The sequence below is a fragment of the Microcaecilia unicolor genome, chromosome 4, assembly GCF_901765095.1.
Source record: "Microcaecilia unicolor chromosome 4, aMicUni1.1, whole genome shotgun sequence".
NCBI lineage: Eukaryota > Metazoa > Chordata > Amphibia > Gymnophiona > Siphonopidae > Microcaecilia > Microcaecilia unicolor.
The window spans coordinates 293,069,293-293,089,256 of record NC_044034.1 but is presented as its reverse complement, the minus strand read 5'-3'; the positions used below and the strand labels follow the sequence as shown (position 1 = coordinate 293,089,256).

General features: G+C 44.5%; 1 pseudogene; it reads left to right on the top strand.

The window, feature by feature from the left end:
* LOC115469255 overlaps positions 1-19,241 on the top strand; it is a 104,123-nt pseudogene extending 84,882 nt beyond the window's left edge.
* Positions 19,242-19,964: the final 723 nt, after the last annotated feature.

The window sequence follows — 19,964 nt, the reverse complement described above, 5'->3', positions numbered from 1 at the left end:
TTTAAAAAAACCTTCTCCTCCACTCCATCCCTGATTCCCCGGCGCTTTAAATTTACCTCGCTCCGCCTCCGACGTCTGCGCAGCGTCAGTGAAAGCGCTGCCTGTCTGATGTCTCTCACCAGTCTTCCCTTCGCTCGTATCGTATCCCTCTGTGTCCCGCCCTCAAGGAAATGATGTCAGAAGAAGGGCGGGACACAGAGGGAACAAACAAGCGAAGGAAAGGCTGGTGGAGAGACGTCAGACAAGCAGCGCTTCACTGACGCTGCACAGATGTCGGACGGCAGAGAGAGGTAAATTTAAAGCGCCAGGGAATCTGGGATGGAGCCCAGCTCTTCCACGCGCCTTGGAGCCAGGCAGGTCCGGGGGGAGGTGCGCCTACTGATAGTCTGCAGGGGGGCGCCAACTGATGGTCTGCAGGGGAGGCCAGAGACCCTAAGCACTGCCCTGGTTAGCAGGAGGGAATGTGTGGCTTTATTCTTCTTTTGTTCTTGGAGAACACACCATTAGAGGTGAGCAGTCTCACCTTCTCCATGGACAGGCAGGAAATAGATTCACACTTGGGTGACTCTAAAGCAGAGGTCATGTCCTTTGTGGCCTCTCTTTGTCTGTGACACCTCCTGTATCACTTTTGTTAGTAGAAGGGTTGATCAATGATTTCAGTTGGGAGAGATGTGGGAATAGGGTTCATGATGGGAAGGGTGCTTTGTTGGGAGGAAGATGGCATGCAAAATCTAGTCTGTAACCTTGTGATAGGATTTTAACATCCATTTGTCTGTAGTAATCTCTTGCCATGTCACTCTGGGCCTGTGACTTAATACTGCCAGTTCTCCTCCTCATAGGCCAAAATGGTTATCTGCTTCAATCATTTTCTATTTCCCCTGGTTCGAAGGGAATTTATGCGTGGCCTTGTTTTCAATAAGCAATAGAACTTCCCTCAGAAAAGGTGCAGGTGACTTCCACACCATGTGAGAAGAAGTTGGTGAGGCCCATTATGAAATGGGGTTTCAGCCTGTAGAAGTAGTGCCTGCTAGGCCACCAATTGAAGGGGAGGTGTGCCCTGGAAAAGTGCAGAGGTTTGTTGTAAACAATTCTGCCTGAGCTGAAGGAGCGCATTAGTTGCTGCTTTCTCAAATATGGGTGACAGGCACTGACTGCTTGCTTTTCAAGGGTTGGCATTGACTATGAGGAGAATGCCTTAATTATGGTTAGCTGAAGGCGGCTCTGAGGTGCTCTCTTCTTTTTGTGGGAGCTTGATGGGTTAATCTTTTCTGGAAGTGTTTGTTTTTTTTAGTTCTTTGTTGCTTTCCTATGGGCCTTTTTAAGGCTTTGACCCTTTAAGGGCAGCTAAGTGTGGGGTTGGAGGGAGCAGAGGCACCACTCACTTGAATACTCACTTCATTAGGCTAATGTAGAGAGGGTAATATTATATATGACCACATTTGGTCCTTGGAACTACGTGTGACCGTGGCTGCTCCTGTGGATATGCATCATGTCCCAGAGGAGATTCTGCATTTGTTAGAAATTTTTTGGTTGGCCCACAGTGGAATATCCTTTGGGATATAGGACTCTTGTCATTTTTTTTTTAAAGCTGAGATGGTGCAGTCGGTGAGTTGAATGGATTGACAGGACTAAGGTGGGACATGAACAAGCACCAAACCACCGTAGATGCTAAGGGAAGTTGCAAAGCTTTCCAAGTATAAGGCACAGTGCAAAAGCCCAGGTGACACCACCGACATCATGCAAGTGTGGCTCTAATCTCTCCCTTGGCAAGAGCAAAAGGATAGAATCTGAGCAGAGAGGAGAACAGAGGAAAACAGGAGGGGAAGGAAAAGAGAACTTGGTAGACAGGGAAGAACAGAAGCAGATGGGGAGGGCGGGGGTGGGGTGGGGGTGGGGGTGGGGAGAGGAAAGCTCATTAAGCAAGTATGAAAAGATTAGCTGAAATGTTATTCTCAGCACTAGAACGGTGCCCTGCTGGGTCATCGAATCCAGCATCCTGTCTCAGACAGTGGCCAAGTCAGGTCACTGGGACCTACTTTTTACCCCCAGAATTAAGAAGTGATGATCCCAAAGACTGTATGAATAATAATTTCTAATGGACCTGTTCTCCATATACTTGACCAAATCTTTCTTAAATTCAGCTTTGCTACCAGCATGACCACACCTTCCAGCAACATATTCCATAGCTTAATTGTGTGTTGAGCTAAAGATAAGCATAGTGAAGCTTGATATGGTACTGGCAGAGGAGTAGAGTCACTGGACCTAGTGGCGTACCTAGCATACTTGACACCTGGAGCCGATTATTGTTTAATACCCCCATATGAAAAAATTATTTTAGTATCATGAAATTCTTTAAAACTTTACTTTTTAAAGCTATATGTTAGTTAATTGAATTGTACATTTCCCCTTTTAATTTAATCTGTATTCTATGTACTTCCTAGATATATATTTAGCTTCTTTTAATTGTTAACTGCTTAGAACTGGGAGGCGGGTATATAAGAGTAGCTGTTATGTGTGTTACTGTCCTTCTTTGTTAAACTGTACAGCGCTGCGTAACCCTAGTAGCGCTTTAGAAATGTTAAGTAGTAGTAGTAGTAAGCTCTCCAGGAGACAGGAATATATGTACTGTATCAAAATCAAAATTAAACTCTAGTACTAGGCCTGTCAATTAATACAAAACACAACAAATGTCACTCATGACCTACAGAGCAATTCTACCATATCAAAAGCACAAGTAACTTTTAGGATTTACACAACAAGGGTGTAACTAGGAAAAGGCAGCATCTTAAACACTGCAATGAGCAGTAGAACATCAATACACCTATTGCAAAACTAAACCAATCAGAATAGTACAGATCATCGATCCTGCATAATCAATGCCAACAGAAAACCATTTCTTTGTCACAGACACACTAACTCAGTATAGAATAAGCACAAAACTAAAATAGAAATATGTAGAGAAAATTTAAACTGAAGCCCCTAGAAACCAGACTCTGCATACAATGCAACACCACAGAAGCAGAAACAGCGATAGTGCATGTCCCCTAGTACTGTGCAAAATATAAAGACAGAAGATGTAAATTTGAAAAAAAACAACAAATGCTATCACCACTTTACAATTAACAAATAGAAATAAAACAAATATGGAAAATAAGATAATACCATTTTATTGGACTAATACATTTAGCTTTCAGAGACTAAACCTCTTTCCTCAGGTCAGTATAGTATACTGCTGTTACAGTATCCTGTCCTGACATGAGGAAGGGGGTTTTGGTCTCCAAAAGTTAGTCATAATGTATTAAAATGAGTCCAATAAAAGATTACCATATTTCCATTTCTATTTATAAACATTTATTAACATAATATACTACTTATCCTAAAGCAAAAAAAGAAAAATACATTTTTATCTATCTTTGTTGTCTCTGGTTTCTGCTTTTCTCATCTGCTCTTTACTCCATCCTTTCCACCCAGTGTCTGCCCCTTTCCATCCAGATCCAGCGCCTGCCTCCTCTCACTGCCCCTTTCCATCGTCTGCCCTGTGGGAGGGGGTTAGTGACCACTGGGGGAGTAACGGGAGGTCATCCCTGATTCCCTCTGGTGGTCATCTGGTCAGTTCGGGCACCTTTTTAAGGCTCGGGCATAAGAAAAAAAGGACCCGGTAAAGTCGTCCAAATGTTCGTCAGGGATGCCCTTTTTTTTTTCCATTATGGGTTGAGGACACCCAAGTGTTAGGCACGCCCAGTCCCGCCTTCGCTACGCTTCTGACACTCCCCCAGGAACTTTGGTCATCCCCGTGACAGAAGCAATTGGGGACACCAAAATTTACTTCGATTATGCCGATTTGGCGACCCTGTGAGAAGGACGCCCATCTTGCGATTTGTGTCGAAAGATGGGCATCCTACTCTTTGAAAATAAGCCTGTTGGTAATTCATCCCGCCACTGCGACTGCACTACTTTTGTTCTGGAACCGCCGTACGGCAGTCTAGCAGTAGCAGTGAAGCTGGAGCAAACTTGTAGCATGCAGGAAGGTGCAGGCTACAAAGGAAGGCAGTGAAGGACAGAGAAAGAGGAGCCGTCTGGGAGGAGACGCAGCAGCAGAGGTTGCACTGCAGGAAGACACGTGGCACCGAAGTTTGGAAGGCAGGGATTGACAGAGCAGTGGGAGTGGAACATCCCCCTTTGATCTGCACCCCCACCATCCCTCCCTCGGTACGCCTCTAGACTCATTGTGGTTTTTTTCCTCAGAAACATGGATAGTGGAAGCAGTGAACGGCCAGATATCACTTCCCATCCAGAAGCAGATCCAGGTGAGACAATGGTATTTGTATTGCTATTCCTCATACCCTGTCACTTCCTTTTGCTGAGACTTTTATTTTTGGCCCCATAGATTACTCCAGTTCCCTGGGCATCCAGTTTAATCAGATCATATACCAGTTGCGACTACAGTACCATGAAGCTTCGTTGACAATTCACTAGGGTTTTCCTTCCATTAAAGTCCCTATCCCATCTAATGCTGCCTTTGAAATGACAGCCCTCTGGCTGTGTGGCACATTAAATGATTTCCTCTTAAACCTGGCACAGGTACACCCTTGAGTGCTGGCTGGGACTCCCTCCAATGGTTGCAATCACTACCTTCATCATAACATGAGAGAAATCTCTGCTGGCTCACACCTGGGAAGGGAGAACTTTTTGAGTGAAACTGAGACGCTGCCCTCCATAGCATACTACCCTCAAAACATGAATGTCTTTCCTCCATATTGCTTCTGGGCTACAGCTTGATACAGTCTCGGGCTACAAAAAAACACACAATGATTGTTTGCTTCAGAATCTGAGTGATAGAGGAACTGTTACTTCAAAATGGTCTCTATCTCAATAGTTTTCAAGATATATCAAGAATGAATAGTCAAACGTTTGTAGCCAATGGGTTAATGAAGCTATTTCACAGTTGCAGCCAGTGAGGGTGTCTCTCATTACTAGGTTTTGTTGGCTTATGACACTCACGTGCAGACATTCACTTCTCTCCTTATCCATGCTTCCTTTGTGCAGAAAGTCACCCACGAGATGGACATGTCCTACAGTATGATGGGAAGCCTCTTCCGCTGTGGTTCCCACCAGACACTTTTTGCCAGCCAGCTAATGCGGTATGCAGATCTTTATGCCGCTCCTTCCTCAACCTCCTGTATTATCCATTCAGCTACCTCTTCCAAGCCCCTCCTGTGCTGGTGAGTACATACAGGGACCACTCCACATGTCTACAGAATGCAGGGGCAGTGGAAAGAATGTTCAACACAGTGGCATAGTGTTAATAGACAGGTAGCATCAGGGGATTCAGAAGTAGGTATCATTTTGTCAGGACAATAGTCCCTAAGAAAGTAGTGATAATGCTTTATAAATCAGAAGAGTAGCCCAATGATCAGAGCAGCAGGCTGTGAACCAGGGAAGCCAGCGTTCAATTCTAACCGATGTTTCCATGTGATCATGGGCAAGTCACTTAACCCTCTGTCCTCTAGAAAAAACAAATTATGAGTCCTTCAGGGACAGGGAAATTCTTACTGTACCTGAATGTAATTCACCTTGAACTACTACAAAGGCATGAGATAAATCCAAACTCCTACACTCAAGAGGAACAGAAAATATTTTTTCATGGAAAAGGTGTTTGCAGTGGCATCCCAGAAGAGGTGGAAGAAGGAAACCCAGTAATGGAATTTAAGAATGTGTGGGATGAAGCATAGAGGATCACTATTTGTAAAGAATTGAAGGGAAAACCAGAGATCAGCTGGGGTGTGTGAAAGTAACAGATTGGGCAGACTAGTTGGGTCTTACCGTCCTTATCTGGCTTCATAGTCATTGTTTTCATCACCACTATCACCGATCCTTTTCAACCTAATGATGACCCCACTAGTCAGTCCTTATCCAACCAAGGATGCAGATGATGTCACAATATACATTCCTTACAAACGTGATCTGACAGAATCAGCTTGAATATCATGGACTCATGGGCAAACACATTTCAACTAAAACTCAACACAGAAAAAACACACTGTCTCATCCTCTCAATCCCAATACAATACAAATAAACCCACAAACATAAACACCCCAGATTATACCCTCCCTATCTCAGACAGCCTGAAAATTCTCGGTGTTACAATCGACTGTAACCTCACACTAGAGAACCAAGTGAAATCTACAACAAAGACATTGTTCCACTCAATGTGGAAACTCAAACGCGTGAAACCATTCTTCCCGAGGGAAACATTTCGCAACTTGATACTAAGCCATGTAGGACTACTGCGACGGAATTTATGCGGATGCAAAGAACAAATTATAAAGAAACTTCAGTCTGCTCAAACACGGCAGCCAGGCTTATATTTGGAAAACGCGATTCGAAAGCACCAAACCTCTCCGAGAAAAACTGCACTGGCTCCCAATCAAGAATGTCTTGCTTTCAAAATCTGCACTCTGGTTCATAAAATTATGTACGGCGAAGCCATGGGATACATGATAGACCTCATAGACCTACCAACCAGAAACACAAAAGGATCAGCACGAACATACCTAAATCTCCACTACCCAAGCTGCAAAGGACTCAAATACAAATCGACCTATACATCCAGCTTTTCCTACATAAGCACACAACTATGGAACGCATTACCAAAAGCCGTGGAACAACTTATGATCACCTACTTCCGGAAATCATTAAAAACTAACCTGTTCAAAAAGGCATACCCTACTGACCCAACTTAAGTGCCTGTACCCTGCAACACAACGAAACCAAAGCTTGTAATGCACATATAATAATGCTTCCTCTCTTCGATTCCTAATGTGTCTGTACATACGAACCTTATTCTACCACAACATTACTGTATTTGTTCATACCGGAATTGGCGAACGCCTTTACGGTACTATGTAAGCCACATTGAGCCTGCAAATAGGTGGGGAAATGTGGGATACAAATGTAATAAATAAATAAATAAATCACAGCCTCTAGAAGGAGGGAGATGTACCTGCTGCACATTAGCAGCTGCCAAGCGGTTAACTAACAAAATATTGATCTCAAAGTATATAGTTTTACATATCTCTTATCTGTGAGATGATTATTGCAATGACTGGCATAGAAGAGCAGGATAGGGGGAAAGAATGAGAATGAAGAATGTGAACCCCTCCCCCATGAATAAAGGCTATAGTACCAGTAGGGAGTGTTTCTGATTGAACTGGGAACCCAGAAGAGCAGAAAAAGATACAGGATGATAGGCAGGTAATGTTAGACCTGAGCTAACCTGTTGACCCACTGCTTTGACCCTTGTAGATGTCACATGAATCTACAGTGGAGCACATCCATTTTGAGACGAGTGAATCCAACCTCTTTTTGGGGCACTGCATGCACCAGCTGAGCTTGTACAGAAACCAGGTGAGATTGGTCAAACATGTATTTAAGAAACTGGTCTCTAAACTAAACTAAATAATTTCTAGTCCAGCATTTACATGAACGTTCAATGTGGATCACAAGAATAAACTAGACACTGCTAGTATGTAATGAACTTAATATATAGGAGCCCTTTTACCAAGCTGTGGTAAAGCGTGTGGATTTGCCACACACTAAGGCCCCTTTACCGTAGCAGGTAAAAGGCACAGCCATTTCCAAGGGGAGCCCTTACCGCCACCTATTTAGGAGGTGGTGAAGCTTGTATATTCTCACAAGTGGGTGATACCGGCCTGCGTTGCCCAGGTCAGAATTTACAAAACCCCAAATTAGAGCTTTGTGGAGCTCGAGACACACTCCACAATGCATGCGCGAGTGCCTTCCCCGCCCGCTGTGAGAACGCGGTCTCCTCAGTTTAATACTATAACAAAAATAAAGTAAAAAATAATAAAGGAGACAACTCAAAGGGGAGGTGGGAGGGATTGTGAGAATAAAAAGCCTGCTGCCCTCAGAGGACAAGCAGGCGTATAATTCTCACAAGTGGGGAATCCCTAGCATCCAGGCTCACCAAAAACAACAAACACTGGTCAACTGGGCCTCGAAACAGCGAGGGGAATACACAAATCAACCTGAAACTATGTACATCTGAATGAGAATGCTGCCTGGAACAGAATTAAATGGGCCTAGGAGGGTGGAGTTGGATCTAGCCCCCAAACAGATTCTGCAACACTGTTTTGCCCAAACCGACTGTGGTGTCGGGTATCCTGCTCAATGCAGTAGTGTGATGTGAATGTGTGGATTGAAGACCACATCGCAGCCTTGAAAATTTCTTCAATGGAGGCTGACCTCGTGGGTCTACCGCACGCACCCTTGGCTCTGACATTATGAGCCATGACATGATCCTCAAGGGCCAGCCCAGCCTGGGCATAAGTAAAGAAATGCAATCTGCCAGCCAGTGGTGCCCCCACCCCCCCCATCCTGTTGGGATCAAAAGAAACAAAAAGCTGGGCGACTGTCTGTGGAGCCTTGTCCGCTCCATGTAGTAGGCCAATGCTCTCTTGCAATCCAAGGTGTGCAAGCTGGTTTGCCAGGATGGGCATGAGGTCAAGGAAAGAATTATGGCAAGACAATTGACTGGCTCAGATGGAACTCCGACACCACTTTCGGCAGGAACTAGGGTGCATGCTGAGGACTACTCTGTTGTGATAAAACTTAGTATAAGGTGCATCTACTACTAAGGCCTGAATCTCACTGACCCTACGAGCTGAAGTAACAGTCCACCAAGAAAATGACCTTCCAGGTCAAGTACTTCAGATGACAGGAATTCAGTGGGCTCAAAAAGGAGCTTTCATCAGCTGGGTGAGAATGACATTGAGATCCCATAACACTGGTGGAAGTTTGATAGGGGGGCTTTGACAAAAGCAAACCTCTCATGAAGCAAACAGCTAGAGTTCTGTTCAGAGATGGGATTACCTTCTACACGTTAATGATTTATTATTATTTGTTACATTTGTATCCCACATTTTCCCACCCATTTGCAGGCGTCAATGTGGCTTACATGGTACCATAGAGGCGATCGCCAATACCGGTTATAACAAATACAAATGTGGTTGTGATAAAGTAAAGTTCATGTGTGACAGACACATTGGGGAATCGTAAGAAGAAGAGTTAGGTAATGTCATTATGTCCAGTATGAGCTTTGGTTTTGTTGTGTTGCTGGATTAAGGCATTTAAGTTGGATCGTTTGGGTATGCCTTTTGAACAAGTTAGTTTTTAGTAATTTCCAGAATTTCAGATGGCAAACCTCCTCCATTTGAAAGAGTAACACCTCTTAGTGGAATGACCCAAGGAAGCGAATTCTAGGCTCTCAACATCCAAGATGTGAGAGCCAGAGGACTGGAGGTTGGGATGTAGAAGAGACCCTCGTTCTGCGTGATGAGGGTCAGAAAACACTCCAATCTCCATGGTTCTTCGGAGGATAACTCCAGAAAAAGAGGGATCCATATCTGCCGCGGCCAGTAAGGCACGATCAGAATCTTGGTTTCACAGTCTTGCTTATGCGTATGAGATGATACGCATTCAGAAGACTTGTACCCCAATTGAGGCGGAAGGTATCTGATGCTATTCTGTCATGGGCCTGAAGCCTGGGACAGAACTGAGGGACCTTGTGGTTGAGCTAAATGGCAAAAAGATCCACCAAGGGAAGGCTCCATGCTCGGAAGATCTTGCAGGCAATGCCCATATTGAGATCACTTGTGTGCTGCATTATCCTGCTCTGTCGGTCAGGGTATTGTTAGATAAGTGGTTTAAAGGAACATGCCATGTTGGTGAGCCCAATGCCACATCTGGGCGGCCCTCCTGATACAGAGGGTATGATCCTGTGCCCCCCTGCTTGTTGGTGTAATACATTGCAACCTGATTGTCTGCTTGGATGAGAACAATTTGGTGAGACAGCCGATCTCTGAAAGCCTTTAGAGCATTCCAGATCGCCTGGAGCTCCAGGAGATTGATCTGAAGATTCGTTTCCTGGAGGACCAAGCTCCTTGAGTGTAAAGCCCATCTACATGAGCTCCCCATCCCAGGAGAGATGCATCCGTCATTATCAATTTTTGCTAAGGAATTTGAAATGGAAGTCCCAGAGTCAAATTGGATTGAATGGTCCACCACTGAAGAGAACGTACAAGACCTATGTGTTAGGCGGTGAGAGTCTGATAGGTACGGAGGGGGAGAGGGATCTTGGGGTGATAGTATCTGAGGATTTGAAGGCGACGAAACAGTGTGACAAGGCGGTGGCTGTATCTAGAAGGTTGTTGGGCTGTATAGAGAGAGGTGTGACCAGCAGAAGAAAGGGAGTGTTGATGCCCCTGTATAAGTCGTTGGTGAGGCCCCATCTGGAGTATTGTGTTCAGTTTTGGAGGCCGTATCTTGCTAAGGATGTAAAAAGAATCGAAGCAGTTCAAAGAAAAGCTACGAGAATGGTATGGGATTTGCGTTACAAGACGTATGAGGAGAGACTTGCTGACCTGAATATGTATACCCTGGAGGAAAGGAGAAACAGGGGTGATATGATACAGACGTTCAAATATTTGAAAGGTATTAATCCGCAAACAAACCTTTTCCGGAGATACGAAGGCGGTAGAACGAGAGGACATGAAATAAGATTGAAGGGGGGCAGACTCAAGAAAAATGTCAGGAAGTATTTTTTCACGGAGAGAGTGGTGGATGCTTGGAATGCCCTCCCGCGGGAGGTGGTGGAGATGAAAACGGTAATGGAATTCAAACATGCGTGGGATAACATAAAGGAATCCTGTTCAGAAGAAATGGATCCTCAGGAGCTTAGCCGAGATTGGATAACAGAGCTGGTAGTGGGAGGCGGGGCTGGTGGTTGGGAGGCGGGGATACTGCTGGGCAGACTTATACGGTCTGTGCCCTGAAAAAGAACAGGTACAAATCAAGGTAAGGTATCACAATAAAGTGGTACATTCTTGGGCAAACTGGATGGACCGTGCAGGTCTTTGTTCTGCCTTCATCTACTATGTTAATATGTTTGTTACCTTGGGACACCTGGATGACACCTTCTAGACTTCCCGGACTTGATACACTGAGAAGCTGGGTCCATTGAGCTGATCTCATTGTGAAGATGTGTCCATGGGTGTAATGTACACTGTGGAAGCCATGTTGCCCAACAATCTCAACATCTGCCGAGCTGTCACCTGCTGAGAGGCACAGACCTTGGATGTGAGTGAGACAAGATGTCGCTCCAGGAGATAAGTTCGAACCGGTCGAGTATCAAGCAGGGCTCCTATGAACTCCATTCGCTGGACAGGGTGGATATGGAACTTGGGGTAGTGTAAAATGAACCCTAGTAGTTGAGCACCCCGAATCATCCGCATGGACTCCTGAGCACCTCTCCTCCGTTGGTGCTCTTCACCAGCCAATCGTCAAGATATGGGAATACATGGGACTCCCAGTCTCAGTAGCGATACTGCAACTACCACTAGACATTTGGTGAAGACCTTGGGAGCGGATGTGAGGCTAAAAGGCAACAAGCGGTACTGAAAGTGATGTGTTCCCAGCCGAAATTGATACTTCCAGTGGGCTGGAAGTACTTGGATGTGAGTATATGCATCCTTTAAGTCCAATCATTTTTCTGAATCATCGGGAAAAGGATGACCAGGGAAACCATCATGAACTTTTCTCAGACTAGGAATTTGTTCAGGTCCCTTAGGTTGCCCCTGTTTTCTTCTGCACAAGGAAAGTACCTGGAATAGAATCCCTGCCCTTCTTCCCCTGGTGGTATGGGTTCGACCGCATGGGCCTTCAGAAGGGCAGAGAGTTCCTCTGCAAGTACCTGCCTGTGCTGAGAGCTGAAGGAATGAGCTCTTGGTGGGCAATTTGGAGGTCTGAGATGCCATTTGAGGGGCCCATCCAAGACAGACTATTTGAAGAACCCACTCATTGGAGGTTACAAGAGACCACCTTTGGTGAAAAACGTTCAGCTTTCCCCCGACCTGCAAGTCATCTAGAATGGATACTGTTACTGCAGCTATGCTCTGCTGGAGCCAGTCAAAAGCTTGTCCCTTGCATTGTCTGGGGAGGCAGCAGAGGCCTTAGGCGCATGCTGTTAATGTGAATAAACGCACTGGGGTTGAGCCTGAGTAGGCTGGCGAGCCGAAGGGTTGTACCTACACCTAGGATAGTAATAGAAACTTCTCCTTGGCTTGCCAAAAGGCCTCCTAGCTGAGGAGGCTGATGTAGAAGGCGCCCGATGGGAGACAGAAGAGATGGTATCAGTGTGTTTTTTGACTTGGTCTGCAACACTCCTCAACCTTCTCTTCAAAAAGGTTATCCTGGAATGAGGCATCCACCAACCTCTGCTGAACAGAATGTTCCAAGTCAGAAACACACAGCTATGAGAGTCTATGCATTGCTATAGCTTGAGCAGAGATCCTGGATGCCACATTGAAAGTGTTGGAAGTGCCCCTGGCCAAGAAACTTTCGACATGCCTTCTGCTACTTGACCAACTAGCAAACTGACTTGGCCTGCTCCAGAGCGAGTATGTCAGCCAGGTCGAATAACTTGAGCACCGAGTTTCGCAAGTAAACGCTCATGAAGAGCTGGTAAGATTGTATACGGAAAATAAGCATTGAAGCCTGGTATATCTTCTCTCAAAGGAATCCAGAGTTTCTAGCTTCTCTACCTGGGGGCGCCGAGGCATAGTCCCCTGGAACTCCTGGCTCTTTTGAGAGGTGGATTCCACCACCATGGAATTGTGAGGCAACTGAGGCCTATCAAAACCAGAAGCACTGTGGAGCTGCTACTGGGTTGTCAATCTTCTTGGGCATGACAGGGACCGACAGAGGCGACTCCCAGTTCCTGGCGAGGACTTCCTTGAGTACCTCGTGGAGAGGTGCGTCACAGCCTCCTTAGGAGGAAATGTTGTAGTCCAGGCACCTCGGCATCTGGCCCTGGGCTCATCCTTCACTTTCAGGTGGAGGGGAGGGTTCAGAAGGAATTCCATAGAATTTGTCCGACAAAAAATACCTTGGATCTTCCTCTGAATCCCAGGAGCGCTCCTCCTCGGCGTCAGACAATACTACCTGATGGGAGTGTCTAGATCGAACTGCCTCGATGCAGAGGAACCACGTCCTCGAAACGGTGTCGAGAAGTCAGCTCCTGCCTCGACTCCAGCGAGTTTCCTCTTCTGACGTCAAGGGAGTACCAGCTTGGGTAGCAGTTGATACCAGTGCTGCACCTCAGGCTGAAGGCCAGTCGGTGCTGCAATGGGAGACAGGGTAGGCGCAGCACCCCCGATGCTGATGCACACCATTGCATGAGGCCATCCAAGCAGCTCAGGGAGCAAGGCCCGGATGCACTGATCGAGGGTTCGACACTGGGAAAAGCTGGGGTGCTGACTCAGGCATAGGTTGCAGAACCGCTGGGGTCGACATGGGCATGGATACTGACTGCTGGGAGACCAGCGCATTGGCCGCTCCTGTATGCTTTCTCGGGTGCTGAATCTTTTGATGCCCCAGAGCTCCTGCCACCATGCGTCAAGGGGGGACCGATGATGATGCATCTTGGCCTTCACACCAAAGCATGTCCATGAGGCGCCTCGATGCAGATAAGGACGATGTTTGATCCACACGTTGCATCGGGGTCATGTCTGACAATGGATCATCCCAGGGGCTACCCAACTCGATGCTTCACTGCTTCCAGTGTCTAAGGATCTAGCAGCAGCTCTTCTTACACGACACCTCCCGATGCTGGTGTGACGCTTGATGTCGATACCAACACCTCTGACCTCGATGCCGATGCTGACGTCAAGGAACCGGACTTGGTTCCAAAAATTCTCTCTCGTTGAGCCTTCTGGAAATCTGGGTCCTCTTCTTCATGCAAAGTCAGAGAACGATAGTTAATGGGGCTATGGTCGGTGCCCAAAAACTGCAGACACCAAGAATGGGTATCTTTTTCCAGAGACTGATAAGAAAGCTAAGAAGAACTTCGAAAAAAAAGATTGGTGTTGGAGGCAAAAACACATAGTAAATTTTTTTTCTAGGTATATAAAAGCAGGAAAGCCGCAAAAGAATCAGTTGGACTGCTAGATGCCAAGGAGTAAAAGGGGCGATCAGGGAAGACAAAGCCGTAGCGGAGAGATTAAATGAATTCTTTGCTTCGGTCTTCACGAGGAAGATTGGGTGGGATACCGATGCCGAAAGGGTATTCAAAACTGACGAGTGCGGAGAAGCTTAATAATTCTCTGTAAACCTGGAGGATGTAATGGGGCAGTTCTACAAACTAAAAGAGTAGCAAATCTCCTGGACCGATGGTATTCATCCCAGGGTACTGATAGAACTGAAAAAATGAGCTTGCGGAGCTATTGTTAGAAATATGTAATTTATCCTTAAAATCGAGCGTGGTACCAGAAGATTGGAGGGTGGCCACATGTAACGCCAATTTTTAAAAAAGGTTCCAGAGGAGATCCAGGAAATTATAGACGGTGAGTCTGACGACGGTGCCGGGCAAAAATGGTAGAGGACTATTATTAAGAACAAAATTACAGGCATATTCAAAAGCATGGATTAATGAGACAAAGTCAACATTGGATATAGTGAAGGGAAATCTGCCTTAGCACATCTACTACATTTCTTTGAAGGGTGAACAAACATTGTGGATAAAGGGGAGCCAGTTGATATTGTGTACCTGGATTTTCAGAAGGCGTTTGACAAAGTACCTCATGAAAGACTCCAGAGGAACTTGGAGAGTCATGGGATAGGAGGTAGTGTTCTATTGTGGATTAAAAACTGGTTAAAAGATAGAAAACAGAGAGTAGGGTTAAATGGTCAGTATTCTCAATGGGCTCTGTGCTGGGGCGCTGCTTTTTAACATATTTGTAACTGACCTAGAGATGGGAGTAACTAGTGAGGTAATTAAATTTGCTGATGACACAAGTTATTCAAAAGTCATTAAATCGCGGAAGGATTGTGAAAAATTTGCAAGAGGACCTTACGAGACTGGGCGTCTAAATGGCAGTGACATTTAATGTGAGCAAGTGCAAAGGATGCATGTGGGAAAGAGGAACCCGAATTATAGCTATGGCAATCTTATGTACTTATGACTGTCCGATTGCACCAGGTACAGCGCTTGAAGCCACTGGGAACTTTTGGGGACATGGACGGAAAAACTTTGTCGGCTAAATTAAATGACACGATGGTGCCTAAAAAAGGGCAAGGCACGGAAAAAGAAAGGGAAAGTTCCCAACCAAGGCTAAAAGCGACCTGATGACAATGGAAAATAAAGAGAAACTTAAAACTGGGCAAAATCACTAAAAATTAAAAGAAGCTTAAAGGACGGAGGTTCCAACAACAGGAACAAATAAATGATGAAAAATTAAATGAAAATTAGCCAAAGGCACAAAAAAAGCTCTCTAGGACCGAGCGATGTGAGGAGATGGTAAAAAAACATGCCCTCTCCTCACTGCGGAAAGAAGAACAACTGAGGAGACCAGCATTCTTGCAGCAGGTGGGGAAGCAGTCGCACATGCGAGGTGGAGCACGTCTTGTGCTCCCACAAAGCTCTCATTTAGCTTTGGTTAAATTCCAGACTCGGCGACACGGGTTGGCATCACCCACCTTGTGAGAATATAAAGCCTGCTGCCCTCGGAGAATACTTCACCACCTAAACCATACTGCTCCCTTGAATTTTTTTTGTTGCCCAAATGCTTGGCCCTGCATTTTTTAGCATTAAATTTCAGCTGCCAAGTTCTAGACCATTCTTCTAGATTTCTCCTCATACTATCCACAATGCCAGCCCTGACAGGCACTAACTACGATCATCAAACATATTTTATATAGAGAGATAGATGTTAAAGTGAAATAGAGAGTGATAGGTTTCGAAACACCAAATAATTACTGTGTTGAACTCAATCCATGTGCCAGACTCATCTAGAGACATGCATGATCATGTTGGAGCAGCAATGAAACCTTATGGTTTTCTCTGTTCACAATCCACAAAATGACGAGGCTTTCCTTGCTTCTCCAGAGGCTTCTGTTATGTTCTTAACTAAAAACAGGCTTATGTAAAATTTCAGATAACCTGAATCATAAATATCATCCCAAATTCAATATTTCTTTTGGAACTATTCAAAAAGTTGAATGTGTTGTATATAAACTGGCTGAATGGCTCAGTGTTAGTGTTGTGGAAATAAGGAAGGGGCTAGAAAATGAGGAGAAACCAAGAGCAGTTAACGGTGCCACAGGCCCAATGGAGACTTGTTCCAGTTGAATTGGATGTGAGGCCATGATAGAATGGAAAGAACTGAGTCTATGGTTAGCTTCCCCACCTATACCCTCTGTGAAACTATATTGGACACATGGTAAAAGACATTTCAAATGGGTCAAATTTGCTAATTGTCAAACCTTGATTGATGCTACTCCTCACAAGTTTCAACCTTGTCTAATTCAAACCTAAAAAAATCCCATATAGGACCTAGATGTTCTAATAATGTCCCCTGATACTGAAACTCTAGGTCAAGGGTCCTCAAACCTTTCTACATGATGGACCACATAGAGCATTTCAAATTACAGAGTGGGTTGGAATCAGGATAAGACACTAGGCAGCCTCTGAGCTAATCCTATGTTTCTGCCCTATTTTCTTAGAAGCTGAAAACAATACTTCAGAAAGACAGTGAAGAAGAAGGTGATGATGACTGAACATTGACAGCTGAGGTCCACTTGGACTTGAGACACAGCCAGAGCTTCTCCATCCGTGAAAGACCATCCATGATGGAGAAAAGATTCTCAGGGAAGAGAGCTTTATCACTATGGCAACCACAAACTGTCACAGAGATCTCACGCTCCATAAGGGGTAGCGGGGAAGATACCATGTTTAAGAAAATAGGCCCCCCTCCCAAAAAATATAATGGTAATCAACTTTACAAAAATACTTGACAGAAGTAATTAAGACAAAGGTAGACTAAACTTCCAGCTGGCCTCCTGCCATTCACACCACTGATTAAGAAAGCAACTGACACTGACAGAAGCTGCCAAGTACCAGTACAGTGTTAGAAAGATGACCTTTTGTTTCAGAGAAATGCAACAAGACCATATATGGGAAGGTTTAAAAAAATACTAAACACTTTGCATAGTCAAAGCAGGACCTACAGTTATGAATCAGGTGTGCTGTGTCCTTTAATGGCTTGATGGCTCTGGGGAATAATTCAGTTTCTTTTTTTCAGCAGAGGCCTGTGCTTTGCTGTGTTTATGTAAGGTCTCATGCATAACGTTAGAGTTATTAAAATTACTATTATTTTTTTATAGCACTAGTAGCCATGGCACCTGCCACTGGCCTTAATATTTTTGTGTAACCCATAAATAACACAAGCTGAATAAAGCTGTTGTCTTTCCACATTCGTAGAAAAGGGATTATGTTTAGAGAAGCTGTCACATGGTAGGTCGATGACAAAGCTAGAACTTCACAGAGGTTTTAGGCTTTCAATCATTATTAGAACTCCTCATCATTTTTGGAAACATAGCGGCCAGGATTGTGAGCATTATACAGGACTAACACAAAGCAGTATTTTGGGGAGGTGGGGGGGGGGGGAACTCTACAGGCATTGGTCAGTATTCCTTATCCTGCTCCACAGCACCCTCTGATAGTCCACAACAAAGACTTGCAAACACACCCTTGCTAATGCACCGCATTTTTGTCCTGCAGCATCCTAGCTGTATTAGTACTGAGGCAGTCTCCCCTCCCAGACAGCTTTGCCATTGCACCTCAGTCACCCTGCAGTATGCGACCCACAGCTACAACTCTGCCAAGAAACATCAGTGAAATACCAAATCCTTGATTATTCCTATTCAGATTTGATTGTGCTGGTGTTGACTGCACACTAGATTCAGATGGAAAAAGAAGCAAAAGGAGAGCAGATATGGGTTTGATATGGTGAGATGCTAAAAGATATTACGTTGATTTGGTATGACGTGGGTTTAACATGGTGAGAGAAGGGAGATATGAGGTGTAGGGAGATACCAGCAGGTTATAGTGAGATATTAATCTGATAAGGTGAGATAGAAGTGAGATATGGATAATAGTAATATTATTTATAGAATGCCTTATTGCCAATAGGAAGAGGAAGTCATGAGGTCTGTGGAGGAAGGAACCTTGACTTCTGTGGGGGCCAAATAGGGAGCTTCAGGGTTCACAGACGCAGGGGAGTGAAAGCCTTAAGGGCTACAGTGAAATTGCACTAACGTCTGCAGGGGTGTAGGAAAGAGGGAGCCATGAGATCCAAACAAGGGGATGAAGAGATGCGCATAATGCCTATGTGGGTGAATGGAGGAGAAGCATAGGATTTATGGAGGTGGAGAGTAGAGAAGGAGATGTGTGGTCCATAATCACACTGGGTATCCAAAGGGAGCATTGAAGCCCATAGGGGAGTTGGTGCTTAGGTTTGGAGACAGTATGTAGGGTGAGGAGGAATAGTTAGTGTTGTGGGGAGACAGTTTGCGGATGAGCAAGTGAGGAGTGAATACCAGGAAGGCCAGGGATAATCAAAGTATGGAGTAGATAACAAGGAGGGAAAAGCAAATGAAGTAGATGGGGTGGAGAATAAGCAACTGGGCATGAAATGGGGGAGGGATGTGGTTGAAAGAGTTGGCGAGGGTAAGTTTGTAGAGTTGGGCGAGATACCATGAGGCCTGGTACAAATACACAAAACACCCTTTCCCCCTACACAGCCCCCTCTTCCTATACATTAGAAAATTATTAAAGTCCGTACTATTCAAAAAGGTTTACCCTCCAAATTCAACATAATCAGCTTAATCTCTTTGGTTTCAAATAATCCAGAAACACTTGAATCTACTTTCTTTGCCATTCTACTGTTGTATATTACACCAAACTTTAATTTACTGTTTGTACTGTTTAATATGCCATTAATACTGTATTCCTGATTTAGCTTATGTAAGCCACATTGAACCTACATCCAGTGGGAAAATGTGGGATATAAATGCTTTTAAATAAATAAATAAATAATACATGTATCAATCCACCCACTAGCAACTGAACCACATACACATGCAGGTCAAGGGGTCATAAAATATGAGTGCCCATCTTGATGAGTCTCTGGCTGGAATTTTACATTTGGAACAAACAGGAAGGCTTGAATTTATAGCTACTGTAGGAGTTTTTGCACCTTCATGGATGTCTATGCAGGAAACTATGAATTCAAGCATTCCTATTTGTTCCAAAGTGGAGGAGTGGCCTAGTGGTTAGGGTGGTAGACTCTTGTGCTGGGGAACTGAGTTCAATTCCCACTTCAGGCACAGGCAGCTCCTTGTGACTCTGGGCAAGTCACTTAACCCTCCATTGCCCCAGGTACAAATAAGTACCTGTATATAATATATAAGCTGCAGTGAGCCTGCCATGAGTGGGAAAGTAAAAAAAAAATCCCAGCCAAAGAACTCTGCTCAGGTTAGAAACTTACATACACACTTACCATTCCTCAATATGTAAATCAATCAATATATTTTTAAAATGTCTCACTACTTTCCAACCACTGTATTAAAAACAAATAGTGGAAACCATACATATACCCAATATATTGATAAATCAAGTGACACTCAGTGTTGTGCTTCAAAAATTCTTTTTTTAAATTTTCTGTATTTTCAATTTTTCATTAAAAGGAGGAAAAAAGCCCCAGCAGTCAAAGGTAATTGCCATAGGCTGGGCACAACTGATTTTAAATCTTTCAGTTTTAATCAATATAAACATATTTTAAGAAGTGAATTCAGTCATTATTCAAAATCTTTACTGCCATTCAATTGTTAATCGCACAGCATGTTTTGAAGATGCACTTAACTTAAAATTCCGTTCCTCACAATCCCAACAGGGCCCTGTTTCACCTGAACAGGCTTCTTCAGGGGATACTTCGCTTTAAACATGCAGCATACAACCGTTCATCTGACATGCTGGCTGGTATGGTTTTCACTATTTGTTTTTGATTCTTAGTTTTAACCAACCACTGTATTAGCAATGGATGTTTAC